The sequence below is a fragment of the Triturus cristatus genome, chromosome 4_1 (assembly GCF_964204655.1).
Source record: "Triturus cristatus chromosome 4_1, aTriCri1.1, whole genome shotgun sequence".
Taxonomy (NCBI): Eukaryota; Metazoa; Chordata; class Amphibia; order Caudata; family Salamandridae; genus Triturus; species Triturus cristatus.
The window spans coordinates 383,921,985-383,940,286 of NC_140585.1; the positions used below are offsets into that span (position 1 = coordinate 383,921,985).

The 18,302-nt window shown below is 44.4% G+C and overlaps 1 long non-coding RNA gene across 1 annotated transcript in view; it reads right to left on the bottom strand.

The window, feature by feature from the left end:
• Nucleotides 1-3,922: 3,922 nt before the first annotated feature.
• LOC146854988 (uncharacterized) overlaps nt 3,923-18,302 on the bottom strand; it is a 57,999-nt gene continuing 43,619 nt past the window's right edge. Inside the window, exon 2 of the long non-coding RNA XR_014981265.1 lies at nt 3,923-6,708. This is a non-coding gene — a long non-coding RNA (uncharacterized LOC146854988). The remainder of the gene's footprint in view (nt 6,709-18,302) is intronic.

The window sequence follows — 18,302 nt, forward strand, 5'->3', positions numbered from 1 at the left end:
GCGCTACCAACCAACGCATCACCGGCCCAAGTAAGATTGGAATTCGGCCTGAAATCCCAAGTGCTGCTGAGAAAATATGAGACCATAAAATTCTGGTATCATGTCTGGATGAATCAAGAGATCATGCTCTATCGAGCTATGTGGGAAACTATCTCCAAAAATCCAAACTTAAATCATGCCAAGTATTTCAAAACATCAATAGAGTCAACAAATCTGGCCGGCCTCTGGGAATCTAAGCTCCCAGTACCCTCATTCAAACAGTTGGTCAGGAAGGCAGCCATGAGACACTCATTGCTGGACGACAAAACAGCTTTTAGCCGCCGGTCAAATGCCTGGATGACCATCCATTCCTACAAAAAACTAATCCCGGCGCTTTTCTTGGACCTTGCTTTTTCGCCTTTTATCAAACGCAAATACCTCGACATAAGGCTGGGCAATCTGCCAACTAACATTGAGCAACCAAAGTGGAAGCCCCAAGAAAGTGAAGGGTGCGGGTTATGTGGCGCAGCAAGGCAAGATTTCATCCACCTGATTTGTATATGCCCGGCGCTTATACAGGAACGTCGGAATTGGTTGAAAAACAAATCCAAGGAGTATGGAATGCGTACATGTCGGTCCGCTGTCATACAAACCCTATGTACAGTAGACCCACAATTCATCTGCAGAGCAATCAAATTCATTGAACAGTTTGAGAAAAAGCAAAAAGCATTAGCAAATTGCTGAACTTGGAATATGTTACTTTTATAGTAGAAAGACATCTGTTTTATCTTCATTTTTTTTAGTTTTTATCATATGAACGGTAGTGTAAATTTTCTGTGTTTTAACATATCGTCATATTTACATTTTGTAATGGTTTTTATTAACTATACAATAAAGCATTTACCCCCCCCCCTATTTGCCATTAGATTTGAAAAAAAATATTGAAACAATTGATGCAGATAGTTTGGAAACTGAAACATTAGTTATTCTGGTTAATGGTGTACCTACAAAGAACAAGAAAATTTGGCAGGAGCTGGTGGATGTACGAAAAGTACAAAGAGCACATTTATATTTGAAAAGAAATATTAAATGGTATGAATCAATTTATATGGAAGAAGATGAAGAAGTTTTACTAGGAGACTCAGGAATACCAACTGGGCAAATTGAAAAAGTGGATAAGTCAAAAGAAGAAGAAATTTATGAACATTTCAGCATACAACCTATTCATTCTAAAGAAGTTATGGGAAACACTATTGATCTCTTTCAGATGAAAAAAGCAAAAGGAACTCCTGTGAGTGTATGGGAGGAGAGCTTGGAAGCTCGTTGTTTTCCCCAGCTGTTTCCTACAGGAAAAGGTGGACGATATGATGAACGTCCAGTACAGATTCCTGCTTCTGAGTATCGGACTACAAGGTTATATGTAGAAGATCCAAGATTTCGTCAAAGTATTCCTTATTTGTTCCATCTTTTATTTGAAAGTGACTTCTCAGCACTATCTTATGCAGTAAATCACATTTTGAAAACTGGAGTACATCTACATAATGTGTCTGCAAAGGATTTTCTGAACAAAGTGCAACAGCGCGATGATCATTTGGAATCACAATTAATAAATCTGATGGCTTGTCAGCGTGGGACTAATGAATATTAGTACCGACGCCATGGAGAATTGAAATGTATGTTACGGAATTTAGGAACTCCTACATGGTTCCTTACCCTAAGCTGTGCAGAGTATGCTTGGGATGATTTACTGGATTTTCTACGAGAGGCAAATTCAAATATTGAAAACATCCAATACAAGACAGCAGGAGAATTGTGCTCATTGGATCCGGTTAATGTTTGCAGATATTTCAATCACAGATTTGAGGCTATGATGTCCTTCATCTGCAATAAAAAAATCCACCTCTTGGAGAAGTTGTGGATTTCTTTTGGAGAAAAGAGCACCAAGCAAGAGGTGCTCCTCATATTCATATGCTGCTGTGGATCAAGGATGCTCCAAAATTTGGAACAGATTCTGATGATGCAGTTTTATCTTTCATTGAAGGATATGCAACATGTGCTATACCTAAAAGCACAGAAGAAAAAAACTTAAAAGAGCAAGTTTTACGTTTCCAAAGTCATCGGTGTGGAAAATACTGTCGAAGAAAGTACAAGAGTAAAGATAAATTCTACACAAAATGTCGATTTGGATTACCACGACCTGTTGTTTCAAAAGGAAGAGTAAACAGTTTTATGTCAGCTGTGCAAAATACTATTACAAGAAAATCACCTAAGAATACCTATAACCTAAGAAGAAAAGAAGAGTCAAAATATATAAATGACTACAACCCAGTCATTTTATCCATGTGGAATGCTAACATGGATATACAGTATGTAGCTGACAATTCTATTGCTGTTGCTCGGTATGTCACATCTTACATCACTAAATCTGAGAAAACGGATTTGAAAGAAATGTGGGAAGAGATTTCTCACGAGAAGACTGTCAGTAAAAAGCTATACAGTTTCAGTTTAAAGATGTTATCGCATCGAGAAATTGGATCTTACGATTGTTCAGATAGGTTATCGTCTGCAAGTCTGTACTCCAAATCCAGAAGAATAATTTGGGTAAGTTTAGGCCTTGCAGGAATGAGAAATCGGGTACTAAAATCTCTTTGAGAAATTGAATATTTAGCAGAGTACGAACCTGAAAGTACAGACATTTTAAGAACAAACATGTTGGACACATATTACCCAAAGAGAAGTCATCATCTTGAGAACATGTGTCTCTATGAAGTGCTGCAGAACTACATTTATAAACGGAATGCCACAGAAGACATCAACAATGGAAAATATAAAGTCATTGGTGAGGAAGGATGTTTGGTAAAACAAACAAAAGGAAGTTTGATTAGTCAAGATCCCCTAGGACAACCAATCGTAGAAAATGAAGCTGCAATAGCCATGACTGAAGTGGAAACAGCTATGAATCAAGCTCTGGAAGATTTAATAACCTTACCAAGTTTGGAACAGCAACTGAATGATGAACAAAAACAAATTTATGAGGAAGTCACAAAACAGATTGATCATGGATTACTACATGAAAATAAAGAGTGCTCATGCACATCGTTTGAACCAATCAGAATGTATGTGAGTGGACAAGCCGGAACTGGAAAAAGTTTCTTGATTAAAGTAATTAGAAGCTACCTACACCAACAGATTCAACTTTGTCTTGTGTTGTTACTGCTCCAACTGGGTTAGCAGCATATAACATAAAAGGAATTACCCTCCATCGTTTGCTAATGTTACCAGTAGAACACGAGAACAAAATACAATACCACAAGCTAACAGGATAAGCATGTTTTGAAGTTGCAAGAGTATTGAAAAAAATGAAAGTTCTCATCATTGATGAGGTAAGCATGGTATCAAACTTAATCCTTGCCTTTGTGCATTTAAGAATGCAGCAAATTCTAAAGACAAACTATGACGTGCTATTTGGAGGAAAACATGTTATAGTTTTTGGGGATCTCCTGCAGCTCACTCCAGTTAAAGGACAACCAGTATGTCAAACTCTTACACATGAAGACACGAAAAAGTCATTAGGAAGTATAGGTAATGTGAATATTTGGACATACTTTGAGTATAAAGAACTCATTACCAATATGCGGCAGGCAAATGATGATGATTATGCAAGTATTCTCAAAGATATCAGAATTGGACTACTCACAGAACATGGCAGAAAAGCTTTACAGAGTCGATTGCTATGTAATTTGTTCCCAACAGAACAAATTGTTCCAGAGAAAATATACAAGAAAATTGCTGGAAAAAATACTGTAATCTGCTTAATGCCAACACTACATGAATGCTCTATATTCAATCAAGAACTTTTGAAATTGGAAAATGAAGAGATTGTCGAACTGGAAGCTGTGGATAAAATACAACATGAAGGAATAACTATTATATTGACAAGCAATTCAATTTGTAGCTTTATTCGAGATAAAAACTCATAAAAGCATGAAGCATACATAGCATATAAACAGTCTCTTATAAAAACTATTTTTAAAAAAACAATAAAAAACATTAAGATACATCCATAATACTGAAGATCATAAAATTATTTTGACAAGCAAATTGACAACTAAATTGGATTCTCTAGAGAAAAACATCTCGAAAACAGCCGGTTTAGAATAGAATCTTTATATATGTATGAACTGTCGAGTAATTTTAAGACGTAATTTTGACGTAGAGAAAGGTTTAGTGAATGGAGCTATGGGTAAAGTTGTGGGTTTTGTTAATTACCAGAAAAAAGTTGGAATTGAATTTTTAAAAATAAAATTTGATCAGATTGAAGAGGTAAAAGACATTTGTCGTTGTTCAGTTAGTTTCTTGCTTGTGAAAGACATATGTACGTAGGAAGCAGTTTCCATTTTCTCTAGCATATGCTGTAACTATTCACAAATCTCAAGGATTAACTGTAGATAGTGCTTTTGTAAAAATTGGATCTACTGTGATTAAAGAAGGTATGGCATATGTAACACATACCCTACCCACACAAACACACAGGCACCCATACAGATACTCAGACAACCAATCAATAACTCATATAGACACTCATATAGCTAATCACAAAACCATGGAGCAACTTAGACACCAACACACAGACACATACAGACATTTACACAGTTAAGTCACTAGTCTGCAGTAAGATACATTTAATGACTCACTTATAGACTCAGTTATGCACCACAGAAAATCATCCATATACACACTTGTCCACCCAGTCATTCTTCAACAGGCCTTTCCCTATATATATTAAACATATTAAAATTGTTAAGAAACACATACTCAATGGATGATGTCATGAGTGAAGTCATTTGAGATGTCATCAGTGATGTCATGAGTGATGTCACTGACCATGTCATGAGTGATGTAATATGTGACGTCATCAGCAGTGGATTGCGGGCGCGCGACTTATAGTTAGCTGAAGTAACTATAACAGGGGAATTTCATTGTTTTTTTACGAGCGAAATGTCCAGCTAACTATAACATGTGTGAAACCTATGGTTTTTTCAGTGAATATATATATATATATACACAGTAGAGGATCACTCTGGACGGGCACCTCCCATACCACAAAGAAAACACCTCAAGTGATCAAAGAACCACACAACTAAATACATCACCTGGTGCATACACTGCCCACTTCTGACCGGGGGAATTACAGCCGGGGATCAGAGCTCAGCAAGCCAGGGTTCAATCCAAGACAGACACGTCTGCACTCGCTCGGAATCCAAACTCCCAGTTTCTCATCCTGCAACCATCAGCTTTCAACACACTAGAAGATTCATGAAAGACCTCCTCCCACCGCCAGAGGAATTTTACCAGAACTGGCCAAGTTCCAAGCAAGCATTCTCATGGCAGTAAGGAGCTCTCAAGTCTCTTCCTCCATTCGCACTTCTTCCAGCCTCTGTCTTGACGAAGCTCTCACAAGGCCTTCCACAGTACACTAAACAAAAACTATCGCTCAGGAAAACAGCAAGACCTTGAATGTGAATAACCCAAACAACTTGCAAGCACTGCTGTGCATGCAGCAGCAAGGCAGAGTCAGACATGAGGCCCTGTCAAAGGCAATAATCAGCACTTATAATTCTCATCCACACAACTTACAATCACCACTGTGCACACAGAAAAGTTTTAAGCAAGGTAAAGTCAGAAAGCAGGATGACATGAGGCCATGTCAAAGACTGACAGCAAGATCACAGGATAGAAGAGAAGCAGATATATGCAGGACCATCCTACATTAAGGCTAGGGTAAAATAACACACTAAAGTCAGTTAAAATGGTGGCAGTTGGAGGTCATCATAGGGTGCCAAACCACAAGACTGGCTCTTTCACTACATTCCACCCCATGACCTTCGACTATCACCATTCACATATATCAAAAATTAAATCTCTTAACTAAAGGCACAACTATGTTTGAAAAAAAAACTGAATGCATAAAAACGTTTGATAATCGCTACAAAGCAAGTCCTAACTGAAAAACACAACTATGATTGAAGCACCGCATCTCATAACTGAGAAACAGAACTGTGAGTAAAGAACTACATTCTCTACATACATGTTGAAGCAGCAACTATCGTGCTGAACTGAAAGCACAGAAATAGCTCATATGTATCTGGAGACATGTTGAATAGTAACACAAAATAAATGCATCAAGCTTTTGAATGCTCCTAATGTCTCTAATAGTTAAACGGAAACCTCTACTGCTAAAACAGCCAAAAACATATTGTCTGCTAAAAAATAAAAGCATCATCAACAAGTTTTTTCTCTTTTCAATCTCTAGCTCAAAAATATCTACTCTAATTGCAGCACAACGTCTCTGTCGGTCTCCTTCAAAAAACGTTCTTCTGTGGGAAAAACACACAGCCCTCATGCATTATAACTTCAACCTCATATGAATAAAACAGTTCCAATTGCAGCACACTCTGCTGTTCCCTTTTCGCTTGAAAAGAAGCAGTCCATCTGTGTAAAGATACAGCTCTCCGGCATCTATCTTCATCTCCATCGCACCAGTTTATTCTGCTCGACAAAGGAGGACCCCGTCTGGTCAGTTCAGCCACAGGACATCAGCTTCCATCGTCCGGTGATCACTCCAGGCTTGGGGGGGGAGGGAAGGGGAAGGGAGGGAAGGGGACGAAGGGGGTCCCACTCACACGGGGACTGGGCATCACGCACTCCAACACGTCGCAGTACGATGATCTGAAAAAAGAAACAAGCATCACTCTTCTTGCAAGAAACATTTTTCAAAAAGCACACGCTTTTTCCTGTCCCTATCCTGAAAGTAAAATATTTCCATCACTGTCTGCATAGCTCTCATCTAACTCTGGGGAATTGCCTGAGAATTCTACCCACACTTTAACCTCTGAATACTTGATTTTGAGGTCAAACTCTCTTTTTCTCTTCACAGCAAAAAGGGCTGGGGCAGTTTCCTTCCTGACTATTTCTCCACTCACTGCTGGATACGTGCTCCCTTTATCTATTGGCAGAAACCCAAGACACTTCATCTGTTCCGCTAATTTTCCTTTCCTCAACCAGCATTTCACTTTCTATGGGACTTGTCTGGCTTGTGCATTCTGGCACATAAGAATGACAATTCTTATTAAATCTAGGGGAAATCCCTTCATTTTCTGCCCACCTGTTCGTATGATCTTTATCTCCTAGGTGCTCATATTTAGGTATTCACACCAAATCTGAATCGTGTCTCCAACATTTTAGCCTTGTCATCTGTAAAGAAATTAAATGCTCCATCATGCACAGTAACTGCACTTTGCAGTACACTCTGGGGAATCCTATAACTCAATCTCCACCTCTGGACTTATCATTAGGACCTGAGAAATCACATAGTATTATATTTTATTGCCCTCTGTCCAGTATCTGTCAATGCGCAATAACACATAAAAGTATCTGTAACTTTTTTAAAAAAAACAAACCAATATTTTTCCTTTCCCTATTCATTACAAAACCTATAAAGAACACATTTCTCTTGAACCAGCACACAAAATACACTATCACATTTCTAAATTGACTACATTTTAAAACCATTCTGCACAAATTGCTTGTGCAGAGTTAAAAACATTACTGCATTCATCTCCTAAAATAACATTCCTCCCTGTGAAACAAAATTCATTATTCATCAACATGTCTAAGTTATACCTATGAACAGTGATCGTTACATCTAAAATAAAAAAAAAACTGGTCTGTTCATTTTCCTCACGTTTTCTAAACTCACATTTTTTCACATCTGACTCATCCTAGCTGGTTAAAACAAATGGCTTCAGAGCTCGGTACATGTTTTAATTCGCTTTTTATTTCTGCTTGTGAAACTTATGCATTTTTCTCACTTTCATTACCTTCAAACCATGCTTTACTGCTCTGGGCCCCCTCCTTCGGAATTTCATTTGCTTATCATCAAGGCCAAAGAGTCAGCAACAAACCCTCTCCTTCCTGCTCTGTCCTCTCAACCCATCCCTTTCTTTTGCAGAGGGGAGGAGGGAAACTGCACCTATTTGCAAGCTTCCCAAACATTTATCTCAAAGACGCTGTCAATGAGGCACGAACAGTCTATTTCATTTCTTCCTTTGCACCAGATTTCTACGTGCCACCCACTCCCTGGACACATTTCATGTCTGAGAAGATAAACAGCCTTCTCTCCTGACCTCATAGAAGGAGAGAGCACATTCCTACATGCACTCCTAAAGTACGTGTCCTTTTGAGCACACAAATACACAGCATTGTCTCAATTTAAATGTGCATTTCTCTTAACAATTTCCTAATTTTGCACTTTTCCTATGTCAAAACACTTATACATTATCAGATCATATTTTTGGCTTCAAACTATTTTTCTCATGTCTCAAATTCATGCTGCAGCTGAACATATTTCTCATGCATTTCTTAATAAACACTTGAAAGAGATCCAGCCGTTTCTGCCTAACGTAGTAAATTATTTATAAGCACTTTTTACAAAACACACTTAAACACACACTCCAATTCTCACTCAACCCAGCACAATTAGTTCACTCACGGGCTAGCACACCCACCATATGGGCTACCTCCCATCCAAATATATGCATATATCAATTGGTCCCTGTGAGTCTGCTTTTAATTTCTAGAAAACATATTTCTTCCCCTTTTAAATCAACGTTCACATTCTGCCGACTACGCCAAAATGTTTTGAATGTGGCTTCTCACCAATAGGCCACACCCAATCCCTGCACTTCCACCTGAGAGTCAAATAAACCATTTCACCTTTTAATAATATACACTTTTGAGCATGTCTTACCACCCCTGGCACAGCAAGACTTCAACACAAAACAAACAGCACCTTTTGAAAATGGGTTTTATTTAACAAAAGGCAAAGACTATCACTTTTAGAATAAGGCTTGGGGTTTATTACATAATACTCTCTAAACAAAAGCTGTCTCAGATACCAAATGCATAAGATTCAAATATATGTAGCAAACTTATAATCTAAAGGCATGAATCAATAACTGAGCAAATTTATAATCTGAAGACATGAATCAACAACTGAGCAAACTTATAATCAGGCATGAATCAATAATTATACTGATTAATAAACCAGCAATAACTGATATAGGATAAGATACACTGGACGTCCTGCAAGAGATCAGAAAGATATATATATATATATATATTTATATGATTGCTCCCGTTTTGCCCACAGATTGAGTCGCACTCAGACACATGCTGACGGTGGCAAACCTTTATTTTAGGGGTGCAGACGGGCCTCTCTCCGTAGCTTCAATCAGGCAGTCCCAATGCGATAAGCCTGACGCGTTTCAAGAGTTCATCTCCCTTCCTCAGAGGCACTCGCAATGACGAATGCGTGCTCCAGTCTCCTTTTCACAGTGCGAGATCACGCCCATCAGATGGGCCGGTCAGATGACCGTACAGCATTGTGGTTAGTGAAGTCCTGGTCATAAATCCACAGATGGTGCACTAATTTCTGCCAACATTTCAAACCCCTGGATGGGTCACCACAAAGAGCGCACGTCTCAGATCCCCAGCACTTGTTCCGTGGAAAGGCTCAACCATTTTGAGCCATACGGCCCCCTCACTTCGCGGGGTGGTGCAGACTCGACGGCTGGACAGCTGTCTCAAATGATTGCTCCCGTTTTGCCCACAGATTGAGTCGCACTCAGACACATGCTGACGGTGGCAAACCTTTATTTTAGGGGTGCAGACGGGCCTCTCTCCGTAGCTTCAATCAGGCAGTCCCAATGCGATAAGCCTGACGCGTTTCAAGAGTTCATCTCCCTTCCTCAGAGGCACTCGCAATGACGAATGCGTGCTCCAGTCTCCTTTTCACAGTGCGAGATCACGCCCCCAGATGGGCCGGTCAGATGACCGTACAGCATTGTGGTTAGTGAAGTCCTGGTCATAAATCCACAGATGGTGCACTAATTTCTGCCATTTCAAACCCCTGGATGGGTCACCACAAAGAGCGCATGTCTCAGATCCCCAGCACGTGTTCCGTGGAAAGGCTCAACCAATTTGAGCCATACGGCCCCCTCACTTCGCGGGGTGGTGCAGACTCGACGGCTGGACAGCCGTCTCAAATGATTGCTCCCGTTTTGCCCACAGATTGAGTCGCACTCAGACACATGCTGACGGTGGCAAACCTTTATTTTAGGGGTGCAGACGGGCCTCTCTCCGTAGCTTCAATCAGGCAGTCCCAATGCGATAAGCCTGACGCGTTTCAAGAGTTCATCTCCCTTCCTCAGAGGCACTCGCAATGACGAATGCGTACTCCAGTCTCCTTTTCACAGTGCGAGATCACGCCCCCAGATGGGCCAGTCAGATGACCGTACAGCATTGTGATTAGTGAAGTCCTGGTGGATTTATGACAAGGACTTGCGAGTGCCTCTGAGGAAGGGAGATGAACTCTTGAAACGCGTCAGACTTATCGCATTGGGACTGCCTGATTGAAGCTACGGAGAGAGGCCCGTCTGCACCCCTAAAATAAAGGTTTGCCACCGTCAGCATGTGTCTGAGTGCGACTCAATCTGTGGGCAAAACGGGAGCAATCATTTGAGACGGCTGTCCAGCCGTCGAGTCTGCACCACCCCGCGAAGTGAGGGGGCCGTATGGCTCAAATTGGTTGAGCCTTTCCACGGAACACGTGCTGGGGATCTGAGACGTGCGCTCTTTGTGGTGACCCATCCAGGGGTTTGAAATGTTGGCAGAAATTAGTGCACCATCTGTGGATTTATGACCAGGACTTCACTAACCACAATGCTGTACCGTCATCTGACCGGCCCATCTGGGGGCGTGATCTCGCACTGTGAAAAGGAGACTGGAGCACGCATTCGTCATTGCGAGTGCCTCTGAGGAAGGGAGATGAACTCTTGAAACGCGTCAGGCTTATCGCATTGGGACTGCCTGATTGAAGCTACGGAGAGAGGCCCGTCTGCACCCCTAAAATAAAGGTTTGCCACCGTCAGCATGTGTCTGAGTGCGACTCAATCTGTGGGCAAAACGGGAGCAATCATTTGAGACGGCTGTCCAGCCGTCGAGTCTGCACCACCCCGCGAAGTGAGGGGGCCGTATGGCTCAAATTTGTTGAGCCTTTCCACGGAACACGTGCTGGGGATCTGAGACGTGCGCTCTTTGTGGTGACCCATCCAGGGGTTTGAAATGTTGGCAGAAATTAGTGCACCATCTGTGGATTTATGACCAGGACTTCACTAACCACAATGCTGTACCGTCATCTGACCGGCCCATCTGGGGGCGTGATCTCGCACTGTGAAAAGGAGACTGGAGCACGCATTCGTCATTGCGAGTGCCTCTGAGGAAGGGAGATGAACTCTTGAAACGCGTCAGGCTTATCGCATTGGGACTGCCTGATTGAAGCTACGGAGAGAGGCCCGTCTGCACCCCTAAAATAAAGGTTTGCCACCGTCAGCATGTGTCTGAGTGCGACTCAATCTGCGGGCAAAACGGGAGCAATCATTTGAGACGGCTGTCCAGCCGTCGAGTGTGCACCACCCCGCGAAGTGAGGGGGCCGTATGGCTCAAATTGGTTGAGCCTTTCCACGGAACACGTGCTGGGGATCTGAGACGTGCGCTCTTTGTGGTGACCCATCCAGGGGTTTGAAATGTTGGCAGAAATTAGTGCACCATCTGTGGATTTATGACCAGGACTTCACTAACCACAATGCTGTACGGTCATCTGACCGGCCCATCTGGGGGCGTGATCTCGCACTGTGAAAAGGAGACTGGAGCACGCATTCGTCATTGCGAGTGCCTCTGAGGAAGGGAGATGAACTCTTGAAACGTGTCAGGCTTATCGCATTGGGACTGCCTGATTGAAGCTACGGAGAGAGGCCCGTCTGCACCCCTAAAATAAAGGTTTGCCACTGTCAGCATGTGTCTGAGTGCGACTCAATCTGTGGGCAAAACGGTAGCAATCATTTGAGACGGCTGTCCAGCCGTCGAGTCTGCACCACCCCGCGAAGTGAGGGGGCCGTATGGCTCAAATTGGTTGAGCCTTTCCACGGAACACGTGCTGGGGATCTGAGACGTGCGCTCTTTGTGGTGACCCATCCAGGGGTTTGAAATGTTGGCAGAAATTAGTGCACCATCTGTGGATTTATGACCAGGACTTCACTAACCACAATGCTGTACGGTCATCTGACCGGCCCATCTGGGGGCGTGATCTCGCACTGTGAAAAGGAGACTGGAGCACGCATTCGTCATTGCGAGTGCCTCTGAGGAAGGGAGATGAACTCTTGAAACGTGTCAGGCTTATCGCATTGGGACTGCCTGATTGAAGCTACGGAGAGAGGCCCGTCTGCACCCCTAAAATAAAGGTTTGCCACTGTCAGCATGTGTCTGAGTGCGACTCAATCTGTGGGCAAAACGGGAGCAATCATTTGAGACGGCTGTCCAGCCGTCGAGTCTGCACCACCCCGCGAAGTGAGGGGGCCGTATGGCTCAAATTGGTTGAGCCTTTCCACGGAACACGTGCTGGGGATCTGAGACGTGCGCTCTTTGTGGTGACCCATCCAGGGGTTTGAAATGTTGGCAGAAATTAGTGCATCATCTGTGGATTTTTGACCAGGACTTCACAAACCACAATGATGTACGGTCATCTGACCGGCCCATCTGGGGGCGTGATCTCGCACTGTGAAAAGGAGACTGGAGCACGCATTCGTCATTGCGAGTGCCTCTGAGGAAGGGAGATGAACTCTTGAAACGCGTCAGGCTTATCGCATTGGGACTGCCTGATTGAAGCTACGGAGAGAGGCCCGTCTGCACCCCTAAAATAAAGGTTTGCCACCGTCAGCATGTGTCTGAGTGCGACTCAATCTGTGGGCAAAACGGGAGCAATCATTTGAGACGGCTGTCCAGGCGTCGAGTCTGCACCACCCCGCGAAGTGAGGGGGCCGTATGGCTCAAATTGGTTGAGTCTTTCCACGGAACACGTGCTGGGGATCTGAGACGTGCGCTCTTTGTGGTGACCCATCCAGGGGTTTGAAATGTTGGCAGAAATTAGTGCACCATCTGTGGATTTATGACCAGGACTTCACTAACCACAATGCTGTACGGTCATCTGACCGGCCCATCTGGGGGCGTGATCTCGCACTGTGAAAAGGAGACTGGAGCACGCATTCGTCATTGCGAGTGCCTCTGAGGAAGGGAGATGAACTCTTGAAACGCGTCAGGCTTATCGCATTGGGACTGCCTGATTGAAGCTACGGAGAGAGGCCCGTCTGCACCCCTAAAATAAAGGTTTGCCACCGTCAGCATGTGTCTGAGTGCGACTCAATCTGTGGGCAAAACGGGAGCAATCATTTGAGACGGCTGTCCAGCCGTCGAGTCTGCACCACCCCGCGAAGTGAGGGGGCCGTATGGCTCAAATTGGTTAAGCCTTTCCACGGAACACGTGCTGGGGATCTGAGACGTGCGCTCTTTGTGGTGACCCATCCAGGGGTTTGAAATGTTGGCAGAAATTAGTGCACCATCTGTGGATTTATGACCAGGACTTCACTAACCACAATGCTGTACCGTCATCTGACCGGCCCATCTGGGGGCGTGATCTCGCACTGTGAAAAGGAGACTGGAGCACGCATTCGTCATTGCGAGTGCCTCTGAGGAAGGGAGATGAACTCTTGAAACGCGTCAGGCTTATCGCATTGGGACTGCCTGATTGAAGCTACGGAGAGAGGCCCGTCTGCACCCCTAAAATAAAGGTTTGCCACCGTCAGCATGTGTCTGAGTGCGACTCAATCTGTGGGCAAAACGGGAGCAATCATTTGAGACGGCTGTCCAGCCGTCGAGTCTGCACCACCCCGCGAAGTGAGGGGGCCGTATGGCTCAAATTGGTTGAGCCTTTCCACGGAACACGTGCTGGGGATCTGAGACGTGCGCTCTTTGTGGTGACCCATCCAGGGGTTTGAAATGTTGGCAGAAATTAGTGCACCATCTGTGGATTTATGACCAGGACTTCACTAACCACAATGCTGTACCGTCATCTGACCGGCCCATCTGGGGGCGTGATCTCGCACTGTGAAAAGGAGACTGGAGCACGCATTCGTCATTGCGAGTGCCTCTGAGGAAGGGAGATGAACTCTTGAAACGCGTCAGGCTTATCGCATTGGGACTGCCTGATTGAAGCTACGGAGAGAGGCCCGTCTGCACCCCTAAAATAAAGGTTTGCCACCGTCAGCATGTGTCTGAGTGCGACTCAATCTGTGGGCAAAACGGGAGCAATCATTTGAGACGGCTGTCCAGCCGTCGAGTCTGCACCACCCCGCGAAGTGAGGGGGCCGTATGGCTCAAATTGGTTGAGCCTTTCCACGGAACACGTGCTGGGGATCTGAGACGTGCGCTCTTTGTGGTGACCCATCCAGGGGTTTGAAATGTTGGCAGAAATTAGTGCACCATCTGTGGATTTATGACCAGGACTTCACTAACCACAATGCTGTACGGTCATCTGACCGGCCCATCTGGGGGCGTGATCTCGCACTGTGAAAAGGAGACTGGAGCACGCATTCGTCATTGCGAGTGCCTCTGAGGAAGGGAGATGAACTCTTGAAACGTGTCAGGCTTATCGCATTGGGACTGCCTGATTGAAGTTACGGAGAGAGGCCCGTCTGCACCCCTAAAATAAAGGTTTGCCACCGTCAGCATGTGTCTGAGTGTGACTCAATCTGTGGGCAAAACGGGAGCAATCATTTGAGACGGCTGTCCAGGCGTCGAGTCTGCACCACCCCGCGAAGTGAGGGGGCCGTATGGCTCAAATTGGTTGAGTCTTTCCACGGAACACGTGCTGGGGATCTGAGACGTGCGCTCTTTGTGGTGACCCATCCAGGGGTTTGAAATGTTGGCAGAAATTAGTGCACCATCTGTGGATTTATGACCAGGACTTCACTAACCACAATGCTGTACGGTCATCTGACCGGCCCATCTGGGGGCGTGATCTCGCACTGTGAAAAGGAGACTGGAGCACGCATTCGTCATTGCGAGTGCCTCTGAGGAAGGGAGATGAACTCTTGAAACGCGTCAGGCTTATCGCATTGGGACTGCCTGATTGAAGCTACGGAGAGAGGCCCGTCTGCACCCCTAAAATAAAGGTTTGCCACCGTCAGCATGTGTCTGAGTGCGACTCAATCTGTGGGCAAAACGGGAGCAATCATTTGAGACGGCTGTCCAGCCGTCGAGTCTGCACCACCCCGCGAAGTGAGGGGGCCGTATGGCTCAAATTGGTTGAGCCTTTCCACGGAACACGTGCTGGGGATCTGAGACGTGCGCTCTTTGTGGTGACCCATCCAGGGGTTTGAAATGTTGGCAGAAATTAGTGCACCATCTGTGGATTTATGACCAGGACTTCACTAACCACAATGCTGTACCGTCATCTGACCGGCCCATCTGGGGGCGTGATCTCGCACTGTGAAAAGGAGACTGGAGCACGCATTCGTCATTGCGAGTGCCTCTGAGGAAGGGAGATGAACTCTTGAAACGCGTCAGGCTTATCGCATTGGGACTGCCTGATTGAAGCTACGGAGAGAGGCCCGTCTGCACCCCTAAAATAAAGGTTTGCCACCGTCAGCATGTGTCTGAGTGCGACTCAATCTGTGGGCAAAACGGGAGCAATCATTTGAGACGGCTGTCCAGCCGTCGAGTCTGCACCACCCCGCGAAGTGAGGGGGCCGTATGGCTCAAATTGGTTGAGCCTTTCCACGGAACACGTGCTGGGGATCTGAGACGTGCGCTCTTTGTGGTGACCCATCCAGGGGTTTGAAATGTTGGCAGAAATTAGTGCACCATCTGTGGATTTATGACCAGGACTTCACTAACCACAATGCTGTACGGTCATCTGACCGGCCCATCTGGGGGCGTGATCTCGCACTGTGAAAAGGAGACTGGAGCACGCATTCGTCATTGCGAGTGCCTCTGAGGAAGGGAGATGAACTCTTGAAACGTGTCAGGCTTATCGCATTGGGACTGCCTGATTGAAGTTACGGAGAGAGGCCCGTCTGCACCCCTAAAATAAAGGTTTGCCACCGTCAGCATGTGTCTGAGTGTGACTCAATCTGTGGGCAAAACGGAAGCAATCATATATATTTATATGTACACAGTAGAGGATCACTCTGGATGTGCACCTCCCACACCACAAAGAAAACACCTCAAATGATCAAAGAACCACACAACTAAATACATCACCTGGTGCATACACTGCCCACTTTTGACCGGGGGAATCACAGCCGGGGATCAGAGCTCAGCAAGCCAGAGTTCAATCCGAGATAGACACGTCTGCCCTCGCTCGGAATCCAAACTCCTAGTTTCTCATCCTGCAACCCTCAGCTTTAAACACACTAGAAGATTCGTGAAAGACCTACTCCCACCGCCAGAGGAATTTTATCAGAACTGGCCAAGTTCCAAGCAAGCATTCTCATGGCAGTAAGGAGCTCTCAAGTCTCTTCCTCCATTCGCACTTCTTCCAGCCTCTGTCTTGACGAAGCTCTCACAAGGCCTTCCACAGTACACTAAACAAAAACAATCGCTCAGGAAAACAGCAAGACCTTGAATGTCAATAACCCAAACAACTTGCAAGCACTGCTGTGCACGCAGCAGCAAGGCAGAGTCAGACATGAGGCCATGTCAAAGACTGACAGCAAGATCACAGGATAGAAGAGAAGCAGATATATGCAGGACCATCCTACAATAAGGCTAGGGTAAAATAACACACTAAGGTCAGTTAAAATGGTGGTAGTTGGAGGTCATCATAGGGTGCCAAACCACAAGAGAGGCTCTTTCACTACAGTGAGGAAAATGCAGAGCCTGTATGACAAAGACGTTGATTTTCAGACCACTCTTATCAATTATGGCCTTGAGGGTACTCCCTATCATGGCCCTCTTGTTTATACCCTGCAATAATTACAGCTTCAGTAGCCTAAGGAACACTCTGCTTTTTATAGATGTATTTTCTTTTTCCTGCAACAATGTCTAGCAAACAGCCCTTCATTCTGCTCCCTTCTACTAATTGCTGGTCTGATAACATTTGCCTGGTCTACATTTGGTTCCCAGTCATTGTATGAGTTTATTCCACCTACACTTTTATGGTCTAGCAACTGAAATAAAGTATTCAAATGGAAAATGGTTCCCAGTCTAGCCCTGTCCTTAATAGAACCCTAAAAGAATCCCCTGCCACCACGGATCCAGCCTTTAGGTCTGGGCTGTAAGTCGTCTTCCACAGCCACTATTTACTATATCATCCTGAGGGAAGATGTTAGTGCTGTCACAGATTCACACTGGTTACTGCTGATGCCAGTGGACAGAGGCAACATCACATGCGCAATGACAGTGGTAATGACAGCAGTACTTTGTATCGTTGCAATTTTTGAAGGTTCAGCATTGCTATATACCTTTGCCTAACAACATTGAACTTTCCTCTCTTTTCTGGCATCGATATATGAACATGTTATAATATGGCGTTTGTGTTATTACACATTTTATAACCGCCTATATTGCCTCCATTATTGCGACCTTATTTGGCAGCCATAGTTTTTATCACTTTTGGATCGCCGAGACACATATTTTCTTTATAATCCTTTATTTACGGCATTTTATCTCATACTGCTGAAATCTTAATGCTCAACATTCCTATATATCCTTGCTTAAATATTATTGAACTCTCCTCTCTCTATTTGCATCGATATACGAACATGTTACAATATGGCGTCTGTGCTACTACACATTTGGAGACCGCTTTAATTGTCTTTGATAATGCGATCTTATGTGGCAGCTAAGGATTCTATTGTCTTTGGGTCGATATTATAATAAGAATATTCTTTCATACTGGGAACACACTCTTTATCCTCACAGCATACCAATTTTAATTAACATCATCGTATTTTTCATAATAGACCAACGATTATCATGCTACAACATGGCGTCCTTGTTTTCATGTACCATAGGCCGCCTTTCTGATTTCCGATCATGTGACGCTATGACGTAGATAGGCATCCAATTACGTTCCACTGCTTAAAGTTGAGATTTTCAAAACATTTCACGTTTGGCGTTATCATGCGTGTTACCTTTCTATCCTGACCCAGATTCGGATATATGGTGGGTGTACTATTTTTCTAGCCTCACTCACACTTTTTTAACTCCAAATCAGCAACTTCGTGGTTTTTGGTGTGTTACCTAACTAAATAAGGGTCTTGCTTTGTTTTTATCTTTTGACTCTTCAGATCCAGTCTGCTTAGGCTATGCCCCCTTTCCCTTACATGAGCTTCTGTTGACTCGGCTCTAAGGGGTGAGTCTTTGTG